Consider the following 20,023-nt stretch of genomic DNA (forward strand, 5'->3'; position numbering starts at 1 on the left):
CTGGTGGGGTGGCGTAGTGGGTCTGGGGCAAAGGTATATGGTTATAACTTGCAAGTGTCAAAAAACATAGCCAACATTTACTTAAAGTACCCCACAAACCTGGATTTTAACAAAGCTAATTTCATTGACAAGTAACATCATTAAAATAACATTCTCAGTAATAATTCTATTAAATAATAAGTTCCAGTTATACTGAAACATAGCCTAGCACAAGTCAGCAGCCAAAATGGCTGAAAAGAAATTTCAAAAGAAGGGGGTGAGCTCAGTGGTAAAGCACTGGTTTAGCACATGTGAGGCACTGGGTTTGATCCTAAGCACCACATAAAAAATAAATAAATAAATAAACAAACAAATAAATAAATTAAAGTATTGTGTCCATCTACAACTATAAATATTGTTTTAAAAAAGAAGGAGGTGCTGAGGACAAGAGGCAAAGAAAGAGAATTTGGATTCAAGATCATCACCTTAAATTTCTGAGATGTCTTAATTTTCTAAATGTATTCCAAGCTCTACTATGTGCAGTCTCTAGTTATTTGATGGAACATTGTCTTCAGGCAGTATTTCTCAGTATGTGTCCATAGAGCTGTTTTGGGATGTGGTGTATGCATAAATGTGTATATTTCAAACAGTGCCAACAATAAGATCACCAAAATAGATTTAGTTATATGGTTAATTAGTGAGTATGTAAGTGAATATGATTGTTTGCCATTTTCCCTGGTGAAGAGAACTCTCTTCTCTCTCAGCTATTAAAACCTGCAATCTCAGCCAGAAACGCAGTTTACCAATTACAGACCTCCAATAGTTGAGGGTTGCGTGGGTTCACCTTGTCTTGCAGTTCTTTCTGTTCCCTCACAGAAAAACTATGGATGGATAAGGACTGGCAGTCTCTGGCCTGCAGGTCCAAAGTGGAATTGCATGTTTTCTTCTATTCTCTTTCTTTTTTTTTTCTTTTTTAAACATGTGGTGCTGGGGATTGAACCCAGGGCTTTGTGCATGCCAGGTAAGCAACTGAACTGTATCCTCAGCCCTGCATGGGATTTTTAGTGGCACTTTATTTAAGGTGCTGGGGGTGGAGGGAAGTGGTTTGGGCATGGAGGTGTGGGATTGCTGTCCCTTTCTGCTTCTTTCTCAAGATCATTACCACAGTGTGCTCCCACTCTCCTGGTGGTGAGAAGACCTGAACTCTTGAAATTCTGCTGACCCCCATATAAAAATGTCCTGGCCAACTATTTAAAAAGCCTCTCTCTCCAAAGTTTTCACCTTGTTGTTGTGGTCTCAATCTATGGCCTTGGATGGATGCTGTGGAAATTACAGGGTTCTCTGTGTATAACTCACAGTACCAACAGATGACAGGATGATCCTGTATGCTTTTGGAGGGCAAGGATAATGATGGCCATTACAATGGAAAATTATAATGGAAGTGACATTATTACTCCCAAGTGCTCCCATAGCTAGCTTGATGCCTAGTCTTCTGGAAGGAACTTTTCCTTTACCCTCCTAGAGCCAAGCAAGCACAGCAACTGGCACAAACATTAGTTGAAGGGATGTTCATGATTGAACCAAGGTGCAGTTGAGGAATTTGCCTTCTTGAGGGATGGCCAGCCCAGGAAACAGCAGTTTGTAAGAGATGGAACAAGCAGGCGTAAGCTCAGTAGAAGAGGATGAAAGAAGGACAAGAGCAGATGGAACTATGGTCCTCTGGTTTTCCTGGCTTCCAGGGATAGTGGGAGAGGATACCTAGGAGGGAAATTGTGCTATTCAAACATTTACTGCTTCCTTTGAAAGTCTTAGGCACATTCCCACCATCCATCTGCCTAATACCTCCTGCACACATGGTTTCCTGGAATCATAGCTTGGCTGTATCAGCAGGGTTACACCCTTTCAAGGAACCCCAGTAGGCCTGGTAAGTGAAATCTGGTCAGTAACACAGGTTTAGTTCAGCCTCCTTTCCAGCTCACAATTGAATTCTAGATTTTGTATATAGATATATATTTATTATATGATCTGGAGATGTTTGAAATGCTTGGCCACTGGTGGAAATGGGAATGTTTGAAGCCATCTAGATCTTTCTGGGCCTTGACTCTGCCAAGAGCCTCATTGACAATTGTTCTAATCTAATGGTTATAGTAGATAAAGCTTTTGCTCAAGATAACTAATTATTAAGTTTTGTTATTATCTTCATAGACATAAATGACAGTAGATAACAGGAGAATTATGAAGGGATCACTGAATATGCTTATTAAAGGAAAGGAGAAAATAGCTGTAGTCTTGGATTATGTTACAACACACAGCAGAAGTAGAGAGGAGATGAAGCAACAGCAAAAGGACTTTCTTTTTTACATTGTTTTACTGTTGCATTATAATTATACATAATAGTGGGATTTGTACATGTGAATGATAAAATTTGACTAATCTCATTTCCCAGTACCTTCCCTTTCCCATCTCTCCTTCCTCCCACTGATCTGTGTGCTCTAGTCTACTGATCTCCCTTCTATTATTATTATTATTATTTTAATTAATGTGTTATAATTATATATAAGTGAGATTCATTATGTATTTGTACGGATATCACATAATTTTGGTGTATTTTGTTCCCTAGTACTTTCCCATATCCTCCTTTCTTCCCTCCCTCTCAATCCTCTTCCTCTACTCCATTGGTCTCCCTTCTACTTTTGTAAGATCCCCTTTCTTTACCCCTTTTTTCCTCTCTCTCTAGCTTCCCCATATGAGTGAAAACATTTGATCCTTGACTCTTTTTTTTTGGATACCAGGGATTGAACTCAGGGGCACTCGACCACTGAGCCACATCTCCAGGCCTATTTTGTATATATTTAGAGACAGGGTTTCACTGAGTTGCTTTAGGGTCTTTCTTTTTTTTAAAAAAATATTTTTTTAGATGTTGATGAACCTTTATTTTATTCATTTATTTATATGTGGTGCTGAGAATCAAATCCAGTGCCTCACACATGCTAGGCAAGCTCTCTACCACTGAGCCCCAGCCCCAGCCCAAGGGCCTTGCTTTTTGCCAAGGCTGGCTTTGAACTCGTGATCAACCTGCCTCAGCCTCCCAAGCCACTGGGATTACAGGCATGCACCACTGTGCACAGCCTGACCCCTGACTTTTTAAGTCTGACTCATTTCACTTGGCATGGTGTTCTTCAGTTCCATCCATTTACCAGCAAATGATATAATTTCATTCTTCTTTATGGCTGAGTCAAACTCCATTTTGTTTATATATGCCATATTTTATTAATGCATTTATCTATTGTTGCATACCTATGCAGGTTCCATAACTTAGCTATTGTGAATTGTGTTGCTATAAATATTGGTATGCATATGCTGCTTGGTATGCTGACTTTAATTCTTTTGGATAAATACCAAGAAGTGGTAAAGCTGGGGCATATGATGGTTCCATACTTAGTCTTTTGAGGAACCTCTATACTGATTTCCATAGTGGTGTTACTAATTTACAGTTCCACTAACAGTGTGTAAATGTTCCTCTCCCACCCCTGCATCCTCACCAGCATTTGTTATTTGTATTTTTGATGATTACTATTCTAACTAGAGTAAGATGAGATCTCATTGTAGTTTTAATTTGCATTTCCCTGTTTGTCAAACACGTTGAACATTTTTTCATATGTCACAAATATTGACTTGTATGAGCCTCAGTTGCCAGTATTCAGGGGAACGAGCATACTTTTTCTCTTTTTTCTCTCTTTAATTTTAGTACCAGGGATTGAATGAGCCACATCCCCAGTCCTTTTTATTCTTTATTTTGAGACAGGGTCTCTCTAAGTTGCTCAGGGTCTCATTAAGTAGCTGAGGCTGACTTTGAATTTGTAATCCTCCTGCCTGAGCCTCCCAAGTCACTTGGATTACAGATGTGTGCCACCAAACCCAGCTGCTGTGCATACATTCTTGGCCTTGGAATCCAGATGCTAGACCCTGCAGAATCCCTCCAGTGACTGACAGTCTTGGGGCTATCCCCCCATTCCATCTACAATGAATTCTGAATGTGAAGACTGGCTCATGCCTAGTTGCATTCAGGGAGCAAAGATGAACAGGATGTCTGGTTCTAGATGAGCTTACAGTGGGGGAAGGCAAATTTAGGCTCTCAGAAAGCACCAGAAACATGTAGCTGCAGTTTCTCAGCCTGCCAGCTCAAAACTCAACTTCTAGTGATTAAAAGTGTTTAATGTATTCATTAGAGATCCCTATAGCACTCTGATTTCTTGTTTCCTTTCTTTCTTTCCAGTTTTTTTTTTTTTGAAAATATTTTTAGGTGTAGATGGACACAACACAATGCCTTTATTTTTATGTGGTGCTGAGGATCGAACCCAGTCCTGTCCTTGCTAGGCGGGTGCTTTACCGCTGAGCCACAATCCCAGCCCTCTTTCCTGTTTTTAAAAAATTTCCATAGCTTTATATTTATTTATTTTTCAGTATTGGGGATACTGCAAACCTAGGGTCTTGTGCATACTAGGCAAGTACTCTACCACTGAGCTATAACCCCTATTTCCCCCTAATTTTGGAACCGCTGTTAACTCCAATTCCCTGACCAGAGGCCAAGTCTGGGTACTTCACTTTGCTAATCTACATTAACCCCATGGCATCTGCCCATCACACTTTCCATTCATGAGATCAATATGAGAATTGATGAAGTGACAGATACACACGGCAGGAGCAGAGGTGGGCACTGTCCCAGGCTGCCAGCCTTACCCTATGTGGGAGGTTGGGGGAAGGCTGACCCTTGGGCAATCTTTTGACTATTTACAAAATATTTGTCTATATAAAAATTCATTTAAGTGGAAATGGTTTTAAAAAGCTTTTGGAAATTTCTCTGAAGATATGCTTGACAGGTTTCATTTGATGTTAAGCAACATTTTAAGGAGGGTTCCATTTGTTGTAGGGAAGATTAATTTTCTTGTGAAAATCCTAAAAATGTGAAAAAGTATATTTTACCAGGAACCAAAATTTTAGCATATGGGAATGCAGTTCCTTTTAAAATTTTATTTATTTATTGGTAAATGAGTATTTGTACATATTTATGGGAAACAATGTGATATTTTGATGTATACATGCATTGTGAGATGACTAAATGAAATCAATTACCATGTAAATCACTTTGCATATTTAGTTTTTGTACACTGGTTTTATTTAAATCCTTTGAAAGTGCATTTTTGGTTGTGCTACCTTTAGCATTTGGGGAATTCTTTCATGGATTTCTCAAACAGCACAATCTTTTGTTGTTTGTTATTTTGGAAATTAGTAGCCAAAATATAGTAAGTGATGTGGTTGCTCTTGTCTTTTCTTATTTTATTTTCTACTTTAACATTCTCTTAGCTTTTTAAACAAATGCATTTCTTATGTTCCTTCACAATTTCATAGTTATGCATAGTTAACATATAGCAAATTTGAGGAACTAATTATAGAATACATTGTATCAATCCCTTCTTGACATCTTCACTCTGGCTCAGCTGTTTTATATGATTTTACTCTTTCATGAAATCTTTAATAGCAATTAAAGCCACACATTCAGTACAAATTGCTATAACTGTATGATTCACTAGAAAAAGCAAGTGTCAGCTAATTGGCATGTTTTCAGAGGCCAAATTAAGTTAGTGAAAATACTTGCCATTTGATTAGTTCACATATATAGTAACTATTACCCAGAGGTTCTCAGTTGAGAGTGGGTGAGAGGGTAGTTTTGCTCCCCAGAAGACATTGGGCAGTCTGGAGACAAGGTGTGCTGCTGACATCTAGTGGGTAAAGGCCAGGAGTGCTGCTAAATATATAACCGTACACAGGCACCCCCTCCCCTGCCAAAGAATTTTCTAGCTCATTAGTGCTGAGATTAAGAAATCCTGCCTTAAACTAATAACATTTTACCAAAGCAAAATTCTGAGGAGGACTAACTTAAGAGTGTTTGTAATAACACTGACCAATAGAAGTTTCTATGATGATGGAAATGATCTCTGCCTATGCTGAACGTTATAATATTCTTAGCCACATGTAGCTATTGAGCACTTGCACTAGTGTGACTGAGGAATTCAGTATAATTTTATTTAACGTAAATTAATTTAAATGGCCATATGTGACTAGTGGCTTCCGTATTGGACTCAACTTTAGAGGTATATAATCTAGTGGAGCATAGTTCTTGCTTTGTATACACACTACCACTTACTAGCTTTATGGTCTAAGTCTGTTACCCAATCTTCTTTCGTATCTTTTAAAATATTTTTAGTTGTCCATTGACATTTATTTATTTATTTATACGCAGTGGTGAGAATCGAACCCACTGCCTCACATGTGGTAGGCAAGTGCTCTACTGCTGAACTACAATCTCAGCCCCATGTTACCCAATCTTCTGAGTTTCAGTTTCGTCATCTATAAAACACAAAGTAAATGGAACCTACTCTCTAGGATTGTACGTTTCAAATGAAATAATGCATGAGAAATAAAGAATGTAGCAGTGTCCAGCAGAGAAAACATCTCAGAGATGCTACCAGTTATTGCCAGAGAATTGTGGTGAGTATAGTAATTGTCATTGTATAAATGGTTCTTCTGAAGGTCATAAAAACAATATCTTCCTTGGGAGATTATTTAAAGGTCACTTCAGAGTCAGAGTACTATCTCCCAGCCTTTACATTATTTATTACTAGATGTCTGTCCCTGTGCCTTGTTGGACTTTGGTTTCCCCATCTGTAAAATGGGGATAATAAAAATGATAATCATGATAATGCCACTTCCTTAGTTTTCCATGTCACAGAGTCATTGGGATATGGAAGTTCTTTAAAAAGTCCACAGCCACTGGGCATGGTGGTACCCACCTGTAATTCCAGAGGCTGAGGCAGGAAGGTCATAGGTTCAAAGCCAGCCTTAGCAAGGCTCTAAGCAACTTATTGAGACAAAACTGCCTCAAGATAAAAACAATTAAAAAGGGTTGGGGAAGTGGCTCAGTGGTAAAGTGTTCCTAGGTTCAATCCCTGGTACCAAACAACCAACCAACAAACAAAACAAAACAACAACAACAACAACAATAAAACATCCACAGCCCTATGTTTAAGGTTTGTGATATGAGTTTGTACCTGGTATCCAAGGCTACCTTGCTTTGGTAGGTAGAATTGTCTTCAGTTTGGAATGAGAGTGCCTGAATTGGAGAGGTTGAACTGTAAAGCAGGAGGAAACCAGGAGGTCCTCACAAATGTCAGGCCCTGCTCATCAGTTACCCAGAAGTAGTGTAGCAGGAAGACCCAGGCACCACTTTAAGGATGCATTAAAACTTGGTATTTGGGCTGGGGATGTGGCTCAAGCGGTAGCGCGCGCTCGCCTGACATGTGTGCGGCCCGGGTTCGATCCTCAGCACCACATACAAACAAAGATGTTGTGTCCGCTGAAAACTAAAAAATAAATATTAAAATTCTCTCTCTCTCTCTTTCTCTCTCTCTTTAAAAAAAACTTGGTATTTTAGGGGCTGGAGTTGTGGCTTAGTGGTAGAGAGCTTGCTTAGCATGTGTGAGGCCCTGGGTTCGATTCTCAGCACCACATATAAATAAATGAATAAAATAAAGATCCATCAACATCTAAAAAAGATACTTTAAAATAAATAAATAAAACTTGGTATTTTGGGCCAGGTCCTTAAACCCAAGGAAGGCTAATCTTCTTATGGAGAAGGGAGAACAATGACAACAGCTAACATCTATATACCTTATGCCAAGAACTTCATATGAGTTACTTCACCAAACTTGATAGCAGGGCCCTTTTCTCTTTTGAGCCCTATTCTGAGCTCTTTTTAGCACATAATAGATACTCAATAAATAGTTATTATATAAATCAGCACTCATAGTTAGCCTCTGATAAAGGCACTACACTTAGCCCCACTTAATGATAAGAAAATTTAGGTTTTTGGATAGGCCAGTATTTTGCCCAAGATCATACACAAGAGTGATCAACAATAGATAGGATTCAAAGTTAGGTTTGGCCAACTCCATAGCCTAACAACTTTGCAACTATGTTATACTTTTCCCTTAGAAGGTCAGTCTGCCAGATTTCTCTTTCTATGCCAAAGACACATCTTCTAAGGAGCTGCTGGATCAGAGAAGTGAAAGCACTGCAGAAAAACATAGTCTTAATGTCATTCATTGTACCCACTCCCTCCATCTCCCAGACATATTCTATTGTGTTTATTTTATAGGTCAGGCAAATGAGGAATAAAGAGATTATATGGCTTATTCAAGGCCACCCAGCTTGTCAGAATCTGCATTAATCTGACATTATGGTCCTTACAAAATTCCAAGCCTGATAGATGGAGGAAGAGTTTCAACTACTGGGGCCAAGGCTCGATGGGAGGGAAAATAACACAGTTTTTAATATGTTAAACAATTTACTTGAATTTTTAAAAGTAGAAACAAAATATTTTCCTCATCTAATTTGAAAATTTTGAACAATTTTTTTGAAACAATTTAAACACTAAGTTATAACAATATAATTCAGTTATCTACTATAACATATAAGGGAGATATTCAAAATGAGGGCTAGAAATGAGAAAAGGGAAAGATACAGACATGGGAAAGTCTAGATATGGATAAGAAAAGATCAACAACAGAATAGGCATTGTATTTCAGAAAAATATTGTTACTACGGATTGATAATATCTTGTTGCATTTTTATATCAACAAAGTATTTATTTATTTCTTACCCTGTAAATTTTATGGACCAAATATCAGCCCATTTTATAAACTGAGGGTCATGATACTTTCTTGTCCTTGTTGCATCTAAATTTTCCTTTTCTAGAAACTCAACCATCCTGGGAAAACGCAGAGTAAAGGAAGCCAAAGGAAGATTTTTCTGAGACCCATAAGGGTTGGGGAAAAGGAAAGGATCCTGGGAGCCTAGGGACATCTGCATACCCATATTTTGAACCAGTGGACGAAGTGGGAAAGGCCTACTTTACTGAGCTTGCCATCAAGCATGTGGACAGATGTCTCTACATGATTTCACTGTTCATTTGTGATGGTTGGAGTGGTCTCCAGAAGAGGAGGAGGGAAATCCCCACTAAACCTCCATGCTGTATATTATTATTATTATTATTATTATTATTATTATTATTAGTGCTGGGTATTGAACCCAGGGCCTTGTGCCTGCAAAGCAAACACTCTACCAACTGAGCTGTATCCCCAGCCCCCATGCTATTTTTTTTAAGGACATAGCTTTACTTTTATATGTGAGAAATATTTGTTTCTTCCATCCCTCTGGCTCTAGAAGCCAAATGCCATGACTGAAAGCCATTTAATGCATAAATGGCTTATTTTGCTTATTCATAATTGGAGGAAGGAGGAATTTCTCTGGGATGATAATTTTCTGATAGAGATGAACTCCCAATTTGAGAAGATATTTTAAAAATCTCTTTAGAAATGCAGGAAAGAATGAGTGGGATATTTGAATCAAATCTCCTGTAACTCTATATTTTTAAATAGAAAAAAAACAACAACAATAGCTTAGGTTTCTAAACAGTCAGAAAGTAGGAGACTATTCTGAACATATTGACAGGCTTCTGAAGGCCCTGCTCTGAAGTCTGGTCCCCTCCTGGCCAACAATATAATTCAGTTATCTACTATAACATATAAGGGAGATATTCAAAATGAGGGCTAGACCTTATGGTGAGCCTCTGCAAAATATGGATTCTCTAGGATGAACTAGAATCCTGAGTGCCTGGGCTCAAAGGAACACTAGGCTCCAAGTCTAGACCACCCCCTTAGTTCTTAGGTGAGAAAACAGAGGCCAGCAAAGGGCCTTGATGTGCCCAAGGCCTCACAGCTGATTAATAACAGAGCTGGGGGTGGCACTCTCCAAAAATTGCTAGAGTCCTCATTGGAGGCTGACATTTTAGACATGTTTTAAAATATCTACCTTTGTGGCCACATTTCTCTATATCATTCAAATTGCTTTTCCTTCACCATTCTTGCCCTGCCTTTCAACTTTTATTATGGCTGCCCAATTCAGCAGTTCTGTTTTAGCCATGCCTAGTACCCAACATGCTTTGCAGCAGGATTTCCTTAAAGCATGATGTCTGGATCCCTTGCCTCAAAGTCATCTGGGAGCTTCTGGAAAGTACATTTTTTTTCTATTTTATTTATTTATTTTTATGTGGTGCTAAGGATCAAACCCAGTGGCTTACACATGCTAGGCAAGCACTTTACCACTGAGTCACAACCCCAGCCCTGGATAGTACATGTTGCTGGGACCCACTCCAACTGAAAAATCAGAATCCCTGGAGGACAAGAAATCCATGTTTGTATTCCTGCTGTAATAGTAGTTTTGTTTTATTTTATTTTTTGGTTCTGGGGATTAAACCCAGGGGTACTTAACCACTGAGCAACATCCCCAGCCCCTTTTATTTTTTTATTTTGAGGCAGAATCTTGCTAAGTTGCTTAGGCCTTGCTAAATTGCTAAGGCTGGCCTTGAACTTGTGATCCTCTTGCCTCAGCCTCCCGAGTTGCTGGGATTACAGGCGCGCATCACTATGCCCAGCTTGTAATAGTAGTTTGTAAAACCATGCTATTTGTAAAACTCTTCAATTATACCAGCACAGTGCTTCTTTATGTGCATTATCTCAATTATTCCTCATATGCTTGCTGTGTGCTTCCCTCTCATTCTCAAGTGGACAATAGAGCAGTGTCTAGTGGGCAGGGGCCAGCCACTTCCTATATTCATTTAAACACTCCTCCTAGGCACTGTGAGGACAATGGGGACACCACTCCCAATGTGGCTTTTTCTTTTCCTAGGCCCTTCCAACAAGGGATTGTTGTTCCTGATGTTTAGGGGGAACACAGCAGATTTTGGTTCTCTTGCTTCTCCTTGCCATTTATTTCTCTTTTCCCTTCAGGTAGTGTTGCCTAGTGGGAAGACCTTTGGGCACACCATTTGTTTCTTAAAAGTGGTAGCCTTATTTCTTTCCCTGCCTAGGAAAGAAGTGAGTTGTGTGAGTGAATGAGTATAAAAATGCTTAAAAGGCTGGGGATGTGGCTTAAGCGGTAAAGCTCTCGCCTGGCATGCGCGGGGCGCTAGGTTCATCCTCAGCACCACATACAAACAAAATAAAGATGTTGTGTCCACCGAAAAACTGAAAAATAAATATTAAAAATTTTCTCTCTCTCTCTCTTCTCTCTCTCTCTCTCTCTCTCTCAAAAAAAAAAAAAATACTTAAAGCACTGTCCCTTGGGGTTCTCTCTGCTTCTGCTCAGAAGGAGAGAACCAGGAATCTCCTTTGTGCCCTTGTCTTTTTGAGCCTTTCTCTCTTACCTTACCAACTGCCCTCTAGCCTGGCTCAGCTTTAGACCCTCTTTCAAGTGATCCTTTTTTTTCTGCCCTTCTGGTGTCCTGTCTAGCCTCAAGCCCTGGGACATGCCATTTTTTACTCCATGACTATCTGGTGTCCCTTACTCTGAAGTCTCCTTCTCTGGTCTGTCAAATTGCTCCAGAAGCATCTGGCTTCTGCTTCAGGCCCTGGATCTAAGAGGTACAAGAATCAAGTGTGGGAGCAGACTTGACCCTGGGCAAAAGGAATGTGAATAAGAAAATGCCTTCTCTGTGCCTTGTTGCACCATGAATACCATTCTAGGCCAGAGTCCTCAGGCTCTTCTTGGTCATTCGGGTTTTATAGGTGTTATCTGTTCCCTTTGTCCCAATACCTACCTCACCTATGCTGACCCTCAGTGCTCCAGTGCAAATGGTCAATCCTGAAGTCTGCCTCCCCTCTTCATGGTTACTTTGGCCTGCTCCAAGGGATCTCTTTTAGTCCTTTCTGCCTTTAAATTGAGCCATCCACAAAGCACCCTCCAGCCCTCCTGTGGCTAGGCTACCTCCTATCTCTTGTTCTCCCATTTGCTGTTGCCCTTTTCTTTCTTTCTTTTTTTTAGAGAGAGAGAGAGAGAGAGAGAATTTTTTTAATATTTATTTTTCAGGTTTTCGGTGGACACAACATCTTTATTTTATTTTTATGTGGTGCTGAGGATCAAACCCAGGGCCCCGCGCATGCCAGACGAGCGCATTACCACTTGAGCCACATCCCCAGCCCTTTGCCCTTTACTTTCATCATCTCTTATTCTTTGGCAGACCTCAGGATGGACCATTTGTATTGGGGTACTGAGGGTCAGCATAGGTGAGGTAGGTATGGGGACAAAGAGAACAGATAACACCTATAAACCCCGAATGACCAAGAAGAGCCTGAGGACTCTGGCCTAGAATGATGTTCATGGTGTAACAAGACACAGGGAAGGAACTTGTCTCATTTACATCCCTTTTTCCCAGGGAGAATAAGAACCCAGGCCTTCTGATTCCTACTCTTGATAATATTCGTTTTTTTTTTTTTTAAGAGAGATAGAGGAGAAAGAGAGAGAGAAAGAGAGAGAGATAGAGAGTTTTAATATTTATTTTTTTAGTTTTCGGCAGACCCAACATCTTTGTTTGTATGTGGTGCTGAGGATCGAACCTGGGCCGCACGCATGCCAGGCGAGCACGCTACCACTTGAGCCACATCCCCAGCCCTTGATACTATTCTTATAGTTTTCATGTATATTCTTTTTCTTAATCATCAGGAAGTATGTTATTTTATGTAACACTTATAGGCTCTGAAGTCAAATTGCCTACATAGGTTGAAAGCCTACCTTGAACTTGAATATGCTATATACTTGCCATATGACCATTGGCAGTTACTTAGCCATTCAGCTTCCTCATCTACAGAATGAAAGAGAGTGAGAATAAGCAGTACACACCCCATTGGAATACTCTGAGGATTAAATGAGGTTATGTATGGGAAAATATTTTAAATAGTGTGTGCACATATTCATTGTCCGGTAAATGTTAACTATTTTGTTTTGTCATTGCCTCCATAGTACCTGGAACAGACCTGAACATATAGTAGATGTGTAGACATATTCTGGGTACTAAGTAGAGAGGTCCTGGGGATTAATATTCTGATTTTGTTGTCTGGTTCAAAGGGAATGAGTCTAGGGGTGGCTATTTTAGGCGAAGCAGGATGGGAGGACAATGCCTATGATTTTGGGCCAGAGAACCTTAGGAATCACTCTTCCAACATTCCAGGTAGGCATCTGGCAGCCCAAGTAAACAGCTTTCTAGGGGATTAAGGGCTAAGGAAATCTGTGGTGCTACAGGCTCACAGGTATCACCTTGACTGAAAATGTCCAGGGCTCTGATTCTTGAAAGCATTTTTATTTCTGTGGACGTGTACCCTTTGGGGACAACAGCATTACCCTTCTTTGCCCTTTCCTTCCCATTAAGATGAAGTTCATCTGGAGACTATTTGTTTTACCCCAGGATTGGCAGAACAAAGGCTATTTATCATAACCACGGGATGATGCCAAAATTGCTTCTCCCTGTCCCTGCCCTGTGGGTTGAAAGGTCTTAAGATGAAACCAGAAAGTTACAAGTCACCCTCACAAAGGGAATGGGTAGTTCAGCCAGGGAAAGGGGCACATTCATGAAGACTGATTTCTCATCCTGCTTTATCTCCCATGCCTTCACTGGCCTGGAAGTGACCTTCACTGTCTCCTCTCCTCAGTGTCTTTGGAATTCTGAGGACAGGAAATGTGTGTCAAGTCCAACAGAATCCAAGGAATTGTGTAAAATTCTCATCTTGCACAAGCACGCTCTTCCCTGACTTCTGCTTTTGCTTTTTTCTTCTTTGGAGATTTTTCAACCCCTCCCCTAACTGATGTATTAATGACTGCTAAGAGCAGTGATTGGAGCTACCACCACAAATCATAAAATAGAGACCTCAGATATACTCTGCTTGCAATAGAGAACTGATGGAGAGTTTAGGGACAGAGCTCTTGGCACCCAACACACAATTCAAGCTATGAAATAAATTCTTAGGGCCCCTAAATTCTGACCCTTCATTTTTGCTCTTGTCTTCTCTTTCCTTCCTTCCTTCCTTTCCTTTTTTCTTGAGATGGGTTATCACTATGTTGCCTAGGCTGGCCTTGAACTCTTGGACTCATTGGCTCCTCTCGCCTCAGTCTTCTGAGTCGCTGGTACACCCAACTGTTCCTGGCCTAGTTCTTCTCTTGAGTTCCCCAGTATTCTCAGGCTTTCCTGACCCCCATTACTGCTACACCATTTTAGCCTGACAATCTGAGGGTGCCCCATGCCCCAGATCTATCTCCTTTGAGTTCCCTCATAAAAATATATGGCAGGGCTCTTTACTGTTAAAATAATCAGTATATCTCTGCAAAGATGTTGGGGGCTGATGATGACCTGGTGAGTTACACCACTTTCAGGTCCTGTAATAGGCCTGTGCACATTCTTTGGGGCAAGAGTGAATGGGCATTTCATATTTACCAGATTTCACTAAGTGAAGAGGGAGAAGAGTATAGTGGCCAGGTCACAGCCTTTTAAATCAGACAGAACTGGATTTTAGTCCTAGCCTTATTACTTATTATTTACTTACAATTTGCATGACATACTTTGTGTGTGTGTGTGTGTGTGTGTGTGTGGTGCTGGGAATTAGATCCAGGGCTTTGCACATGCTAGGCAAAACCACAAAACTATATCCCCAACTCTAATTGTAAAATATTAATTACCCTGATTAAAGGCAAGAATAGAGTCTTTTAAAATTTATTTTTATTTCTATTTTTTTTAAATTTAAGAACAGAGCCTTTAATCATAGGGTATGATTAAAAGGTATTAAAGGTATTAAAAGACAGACTCCATGTCAATTAAGCTTGAGGCCACTAGAGGGATGTCAGAAAGAACCTTTAGGCCACACTATTTGCATTTCAGTGCCCCTCTCAGGATCTAAGGTGTTAGAGGTGGCATAAGATGTGTCTTCCTGAGCTTCTACAGGGTTACTGGGGGACTGGACAGGGGAGGTGTAATGAGGAGGAAGGGAAAGCAGAGCTGGAGGAGAAGCTAAGACCATTCAAGCAGAAGTGTTGGGGGTCAGGGAGAAAAGGCACAAAGAAGGAAGAAAAGGAGGAGCAGAAGGAGGAAGAAATGGAGGAAAAGGTGCTACTGATGTGGTGGTTGCAGCTGCTTCTCTGGGATGAGGACTTTGAGCTGTTTTTCTTTTGTTTCCAGAGAATGTCTCTTTTTAAATACCCATTTGCTTGCACTATATAGAGGTCTAACTTTATTCTTAAAATTTTTTAGTTGTATATGGACACAATATCTTTGTTTATTCATTTTTATGTGGTGCAGAGGATCGAACTCAGTGCCTCGCACATAGTAGGCAAGCCTACCACTGAGCTACAACCCCAGCCCCTATAGATGGGAGCTTACCTCCTGAAATAAGACTATTTCCCTGAACTGATCTATTCTCAGGACTAAGAGACTGATTCAATAAGATATGAGATTCTGTGCTCCAATTTGCTGTTTTCTGCTTATTACAATCTATGTTTCTTCTGCCTTTGCCAACTTGTTATAAAATTCCTAACTCAAACATCTCCATAGCTATGGATCCTACTTTAACATGTGAAAGTTTCTGAAAATAAAGTTTCAATGGAAAGGACTATGGGAGACCAGAATATGAGTCATCAAATATGAAGGCTTTTTTGTGAATTTTTAAAAATAAGCAGAGCCAGGAGTGGTGATGAATTCCTGTAATCCCAGCAGCCCTGAGAAGCTGAGGCAGTAGGATCAAAGCCAGGTTCAGCAACTTAGTGAGTCCCTAAGCAACTCAGTGAGAATCTATCTCTAAATACAATACAAAAAAGGGCTGGGGATGTGGCTCAGTGATTGAGCACCCCTGGGTTCAATTCCTAGTACCAAAATAAACACACAAAAGGCAGATCAGGAAAGTTCTCTGCCCTTCTTCTACTTGCCTAAAAGCAGGACTTAGATTTACAAAGAGACATGGTATCCCATCTCTCCTTCAACCAGGGGAACATAGGTTAATCACTGAAGACAGCCTTAGATCCTCATCAACTTGAGATGAGACCAGATGAATTTATTCTAACAAGCTTTGCTAACTTTTATCTGCCATTTGTTTGACCCACCCCACCTAAAGTTACTGCCCTAGAGACTCATACTCCTTGAGGGCACTCACAACTGCTTTTAGGGACATAATCAAACAGAAACTGAAAGCTAACTACTTGGCCTTGAGCCTACTGAGAGGGCTGCTGTTCTTGGTCTCTGCTGAGAAAATGCCAATCATGCCTACTCCCTCACAAAGCCTTGATTTTTGCATGGAAATAGTTGTATCTTGAATGGAACTTGATATGAAAACCCTACCCAACCAAATGAACTCTGCAAAACAGTGGGGTGACTGTTCACAATGGAGCCATCCTGGTTATTGGTGGGTTCCTGGAGTGGAACTTCTAGAGCTCATTGTGTGCTCTGAAGAACAGCTCTCCTTGTTATAGTGTCCAAGGGCTACATTTCAAGGTCTGGCTGAACCTCTGGTGCCCTCCTGCCAACCTCATGCAAGGAAAAGAGGAAAGAGGTGTGATCATAGACTCCTCTCCACTAGAGGTTAGCTGAGTCAACAATTAGTGGTTATATAAGCCCTCTTTTGTGTATTTTCATTCCAGGAGGATCCCAGATTCCTTAATAAATTGGTGTCCAGGCATCAGACCCTTCTTGTAGAGCTAGCTGAGCAGTTTCAAGGAAAAAGATAATTGCCTCCACTTATTATCAACTCCAGGGCTCTTCATCTGCTGCTTGGCAGATGCACCCCTTGTTGAAGGCATGGAGTATAATCATAGTTTGAAATGGATTTAAGACATTCTTTTGAGGGCAGGAAAATCTATCTCAGACAAGGTGAGCCTTTTCAGGGCTTTTCACATGTTCTAACGTGCTGGCAGGGTCTCATCTGTCCAGCTGACAACTCACCTAAAAGTATAGCAACATAGATTCTTCATAAAGAAGTGTTTGTAGTGGCTCAGGAGGCTGAGGCAGGAGGATCCCTAATTCAAAGCCAGCCTAAGAAATTTAGAAAATCCCTAAGCATTTTAGAGGGACCCTGTTTCAACATAAAAATGGGAAGCTGGGAGGTAGCTCCTTGGTTAAGTGTCCCTAGGTTCAATCCTTGGTACCCTGCATCAAAAAAGAATTTTGTAATAGGGTAAAAATGACCCATCATGGAGTACGCAGTTCCATATTGCAGCTTACATAACTCCAAAGCTACCCCACTTTTGGCTTCTTTCTTAATTACAGCTGGGACTTGTAGGACTCTTAGTTTTCTCTTGCTGTATAACAAGTGATAAAGGATTTAGTTTCTTGCAATAACACAAATTTATTATCTCAGCTTCCACCAGTCAAGAGTGTAGGTGTGATTTAACTGGGTCCTCTGCTCAGGGTCTCATCAGACTGCAGTCAGTGTGTCAGCCAGGGCTGAAGTCTTATCTGAGGTTCAAGGTCATCTTCCAAACTAGTTATTGGCAGAATTCCTTCTTTTCAAAATTAGACTGGAGAATCAAGGTCCTTGGTTTCTTGGTGGCAGTTCAACTGAGGGTTACTCTCAGCTACTAGTGGCTGCCTGCCAGGTGGCTCTCCACAACCTGACAGTTTGTCCCTTCAAGGCCAACAAGACAGCATGTGCTTCAGGGTTAAATCTCTTTGACCCATAGATCCCTTTTAAAGGGCTCACTTGATTAGGTTAGGTCCACCCACATTCATGCCTACTGGGGGTGAAAATCTTGGAGGCTAACCTAAAATTCCATATACCACCAACTGTATGAAAATCATATCATTCTATTAGATTGTTTTTAAAAAAAAAACACAAGGACAGCTGCTTTCTATTAGTGTTCTCCATTCTAGGAAGGCAGTAGAGTTGTCAAGCAGAGTCTTCTGAATCCTTTAACCTAAACCAGGATATGGTTAAACAATTTCAATAACCTTGGAAGACTTGGAAGACAGGCCTGTTTCCCTCCCCCCCCCCTTTTTAAAAAACTTCTAGAGCTCTTGTCCAGTTCTCAAGTGAGACAGCTAAAAAGGAAAGAGCAACTTTGGAACCTGAGCATTTGGGGTTGGCCTAGAGAAGCATTTTTTTTTTTATTTGCAGATGGACACAAAGCATTTATTTGGTGATTTATTTTTATGTAGTGCTGAGGGTTGAACCCAGTGCCTTACACATGCTAGGTAAGAGCTCTACCACTGAGCCACAACCCCAGCCCTAGAGAAGCATTATTTTAAAAATATTTTTTTAGTTATTAATGGGCCTTTATTTTTAAAATTTATTTATTTATATGCAGCGCTGAGGATTGAACCCAGTGCTTCACACATGCTAGGCAAGCGCTCTACCACTGAGCCACAACCTCAGGCCAAGAAGCAGTTTAATTGTGACTTGATATGCAATTTATATCTCTGCTGGGACAGCCTTCCTGGTGATCATTATTACATGACTGCTTATGCTCCTTGGAAGTGGCTCTGAAGGTCTCTCATCATGTACTGCAGGAAGATAAAAACTTGTATATCTTCTTTCCTTACTTGTCTAACCAGCTTTTTCATAGGATTTCATGCAAAGAAGCCTTTTACTTAAAGTGTGTCCCCATATGTTCAAATAAGGGGATCACTTTTTTCCCTGCCTCCTATTTGCTACACTAATACTCCTCCCTACTTGTTCCTGTATCGTCCTTTCACTAATACATGCAATGAGCACTTTCTATGTGCTTAGTATCATGCTAGGTACTGGTGATACTCAGATAAGCAAAATGTGGTCCCTGTCCTCAAGGTGACATCAGTTATGGCAAAAGTATGGGCAAAGGAGGAAAGCCTGGAGCAGCCAGTCAGAATGACAGTTATCAAGAATATGAGTAATAATAAATGTTGTCAAGGATGTGGGGAAAGGGGGAACTCATACATTGCTGGTGGGACTGCAAATTGGTGCAACCAATCTGGAAAGCAGTATGGAGATTCCTCAGAAAACTTGGAATTGAACCATCATTCGACCCAGCTATCCCACTGCTTGGTTTATACCTGAAGGACTTAAAATCAGCAGTCTACAGTAACACACCCACATCCATGTTTATAGCAGTTCAATTTACAATAGCTAAGCTATGGAACCAACCTAGGTACTCTTCAGCAGATGACTGGATAGAGAAAATGTGGATATATACACAATGGAATATTACTCAGCCTTAAAGAAGAATGAAATTATGGCATTTGCCAGTAAATGGATGGAACTGGAGACTATCATGCTAAGTGAAATAAGCCAATCCCAAAAGAACAAAAGCTGAATGTTCTCCCTGACACAATAAGGGAGGCTAGGGAGGGGAAGTGTAGAAGTTCATTGGATTGACAAAGGGGAATGAAGGGAACGGAGGGGATGGGAATTCAAAAGACAGTAGAGAATCAGACATAGCCTTCCTATGTTCATATGTGAATACATGACCAGTATAACTCCATGTCATATTCAACCACAAGAATAGGATCTTAATTAGGATAAATTATACTCTGGTATGTATAATATGTCAAAATACACTCTACTGTCATGTATATCTAAAAAGAACGAAAAGATTACACACACAAAAAAAAAAAGAAAAAAGAAAAAAAAAACCCTCATAAGACAAGAAGCATAGTATCAACAATAAAAGAACCTACAAGAAAGGAAAAAAAAAAGCCTGGAGCAGAAGTGGCAACATTTGATCCGGGTCTTAAAGAATGTGTATGACTACAAGGATGTTGGATTAAAAGGATGGTGTTCCAGGCTAAGTGGACAGCCTGTACAGACCACAGAGAAAGAAGAACGTGCTATGTTTACGAATGACTGATGATTCTGTTTTTGGGTGACCAGACCATGACAATGTGAGAGAGGGTGGGCTGCTGGGAGACTGGAGGGCTTCAGGGAACACCAGATTATAGCGGGCCTAAAGTTTTTGCTGGATATCATAAATAAAAATATAGATGAGTCAGGCCCAAGGCCATAATTAATAAGTACTGGTATAATTAAGGAGCAATTTTGTTTTAAATTCATGTTAGCCACAATGAGAATCATAAGAGAAATACAGGCCTTTATGAGGAAGTACTTGGGAAGTGTGTTAGCTTTGTGTTACTGTTACAATATAC

This window comes from Marmota marmota, unplaced genomic scaffold (genome assembly GCF_001458135.2).
Source record: "Marmota marmota marmota unplaced genomic scaffold, marMar, whole genome shotgun sequence".
Taxonomy (NCBI): domain Eukaryota; kingdom Metazoa; phylum Chordata; class Mammalia; order Rodentia; family Sciuridae; genus Marmota; species Marmota marmota.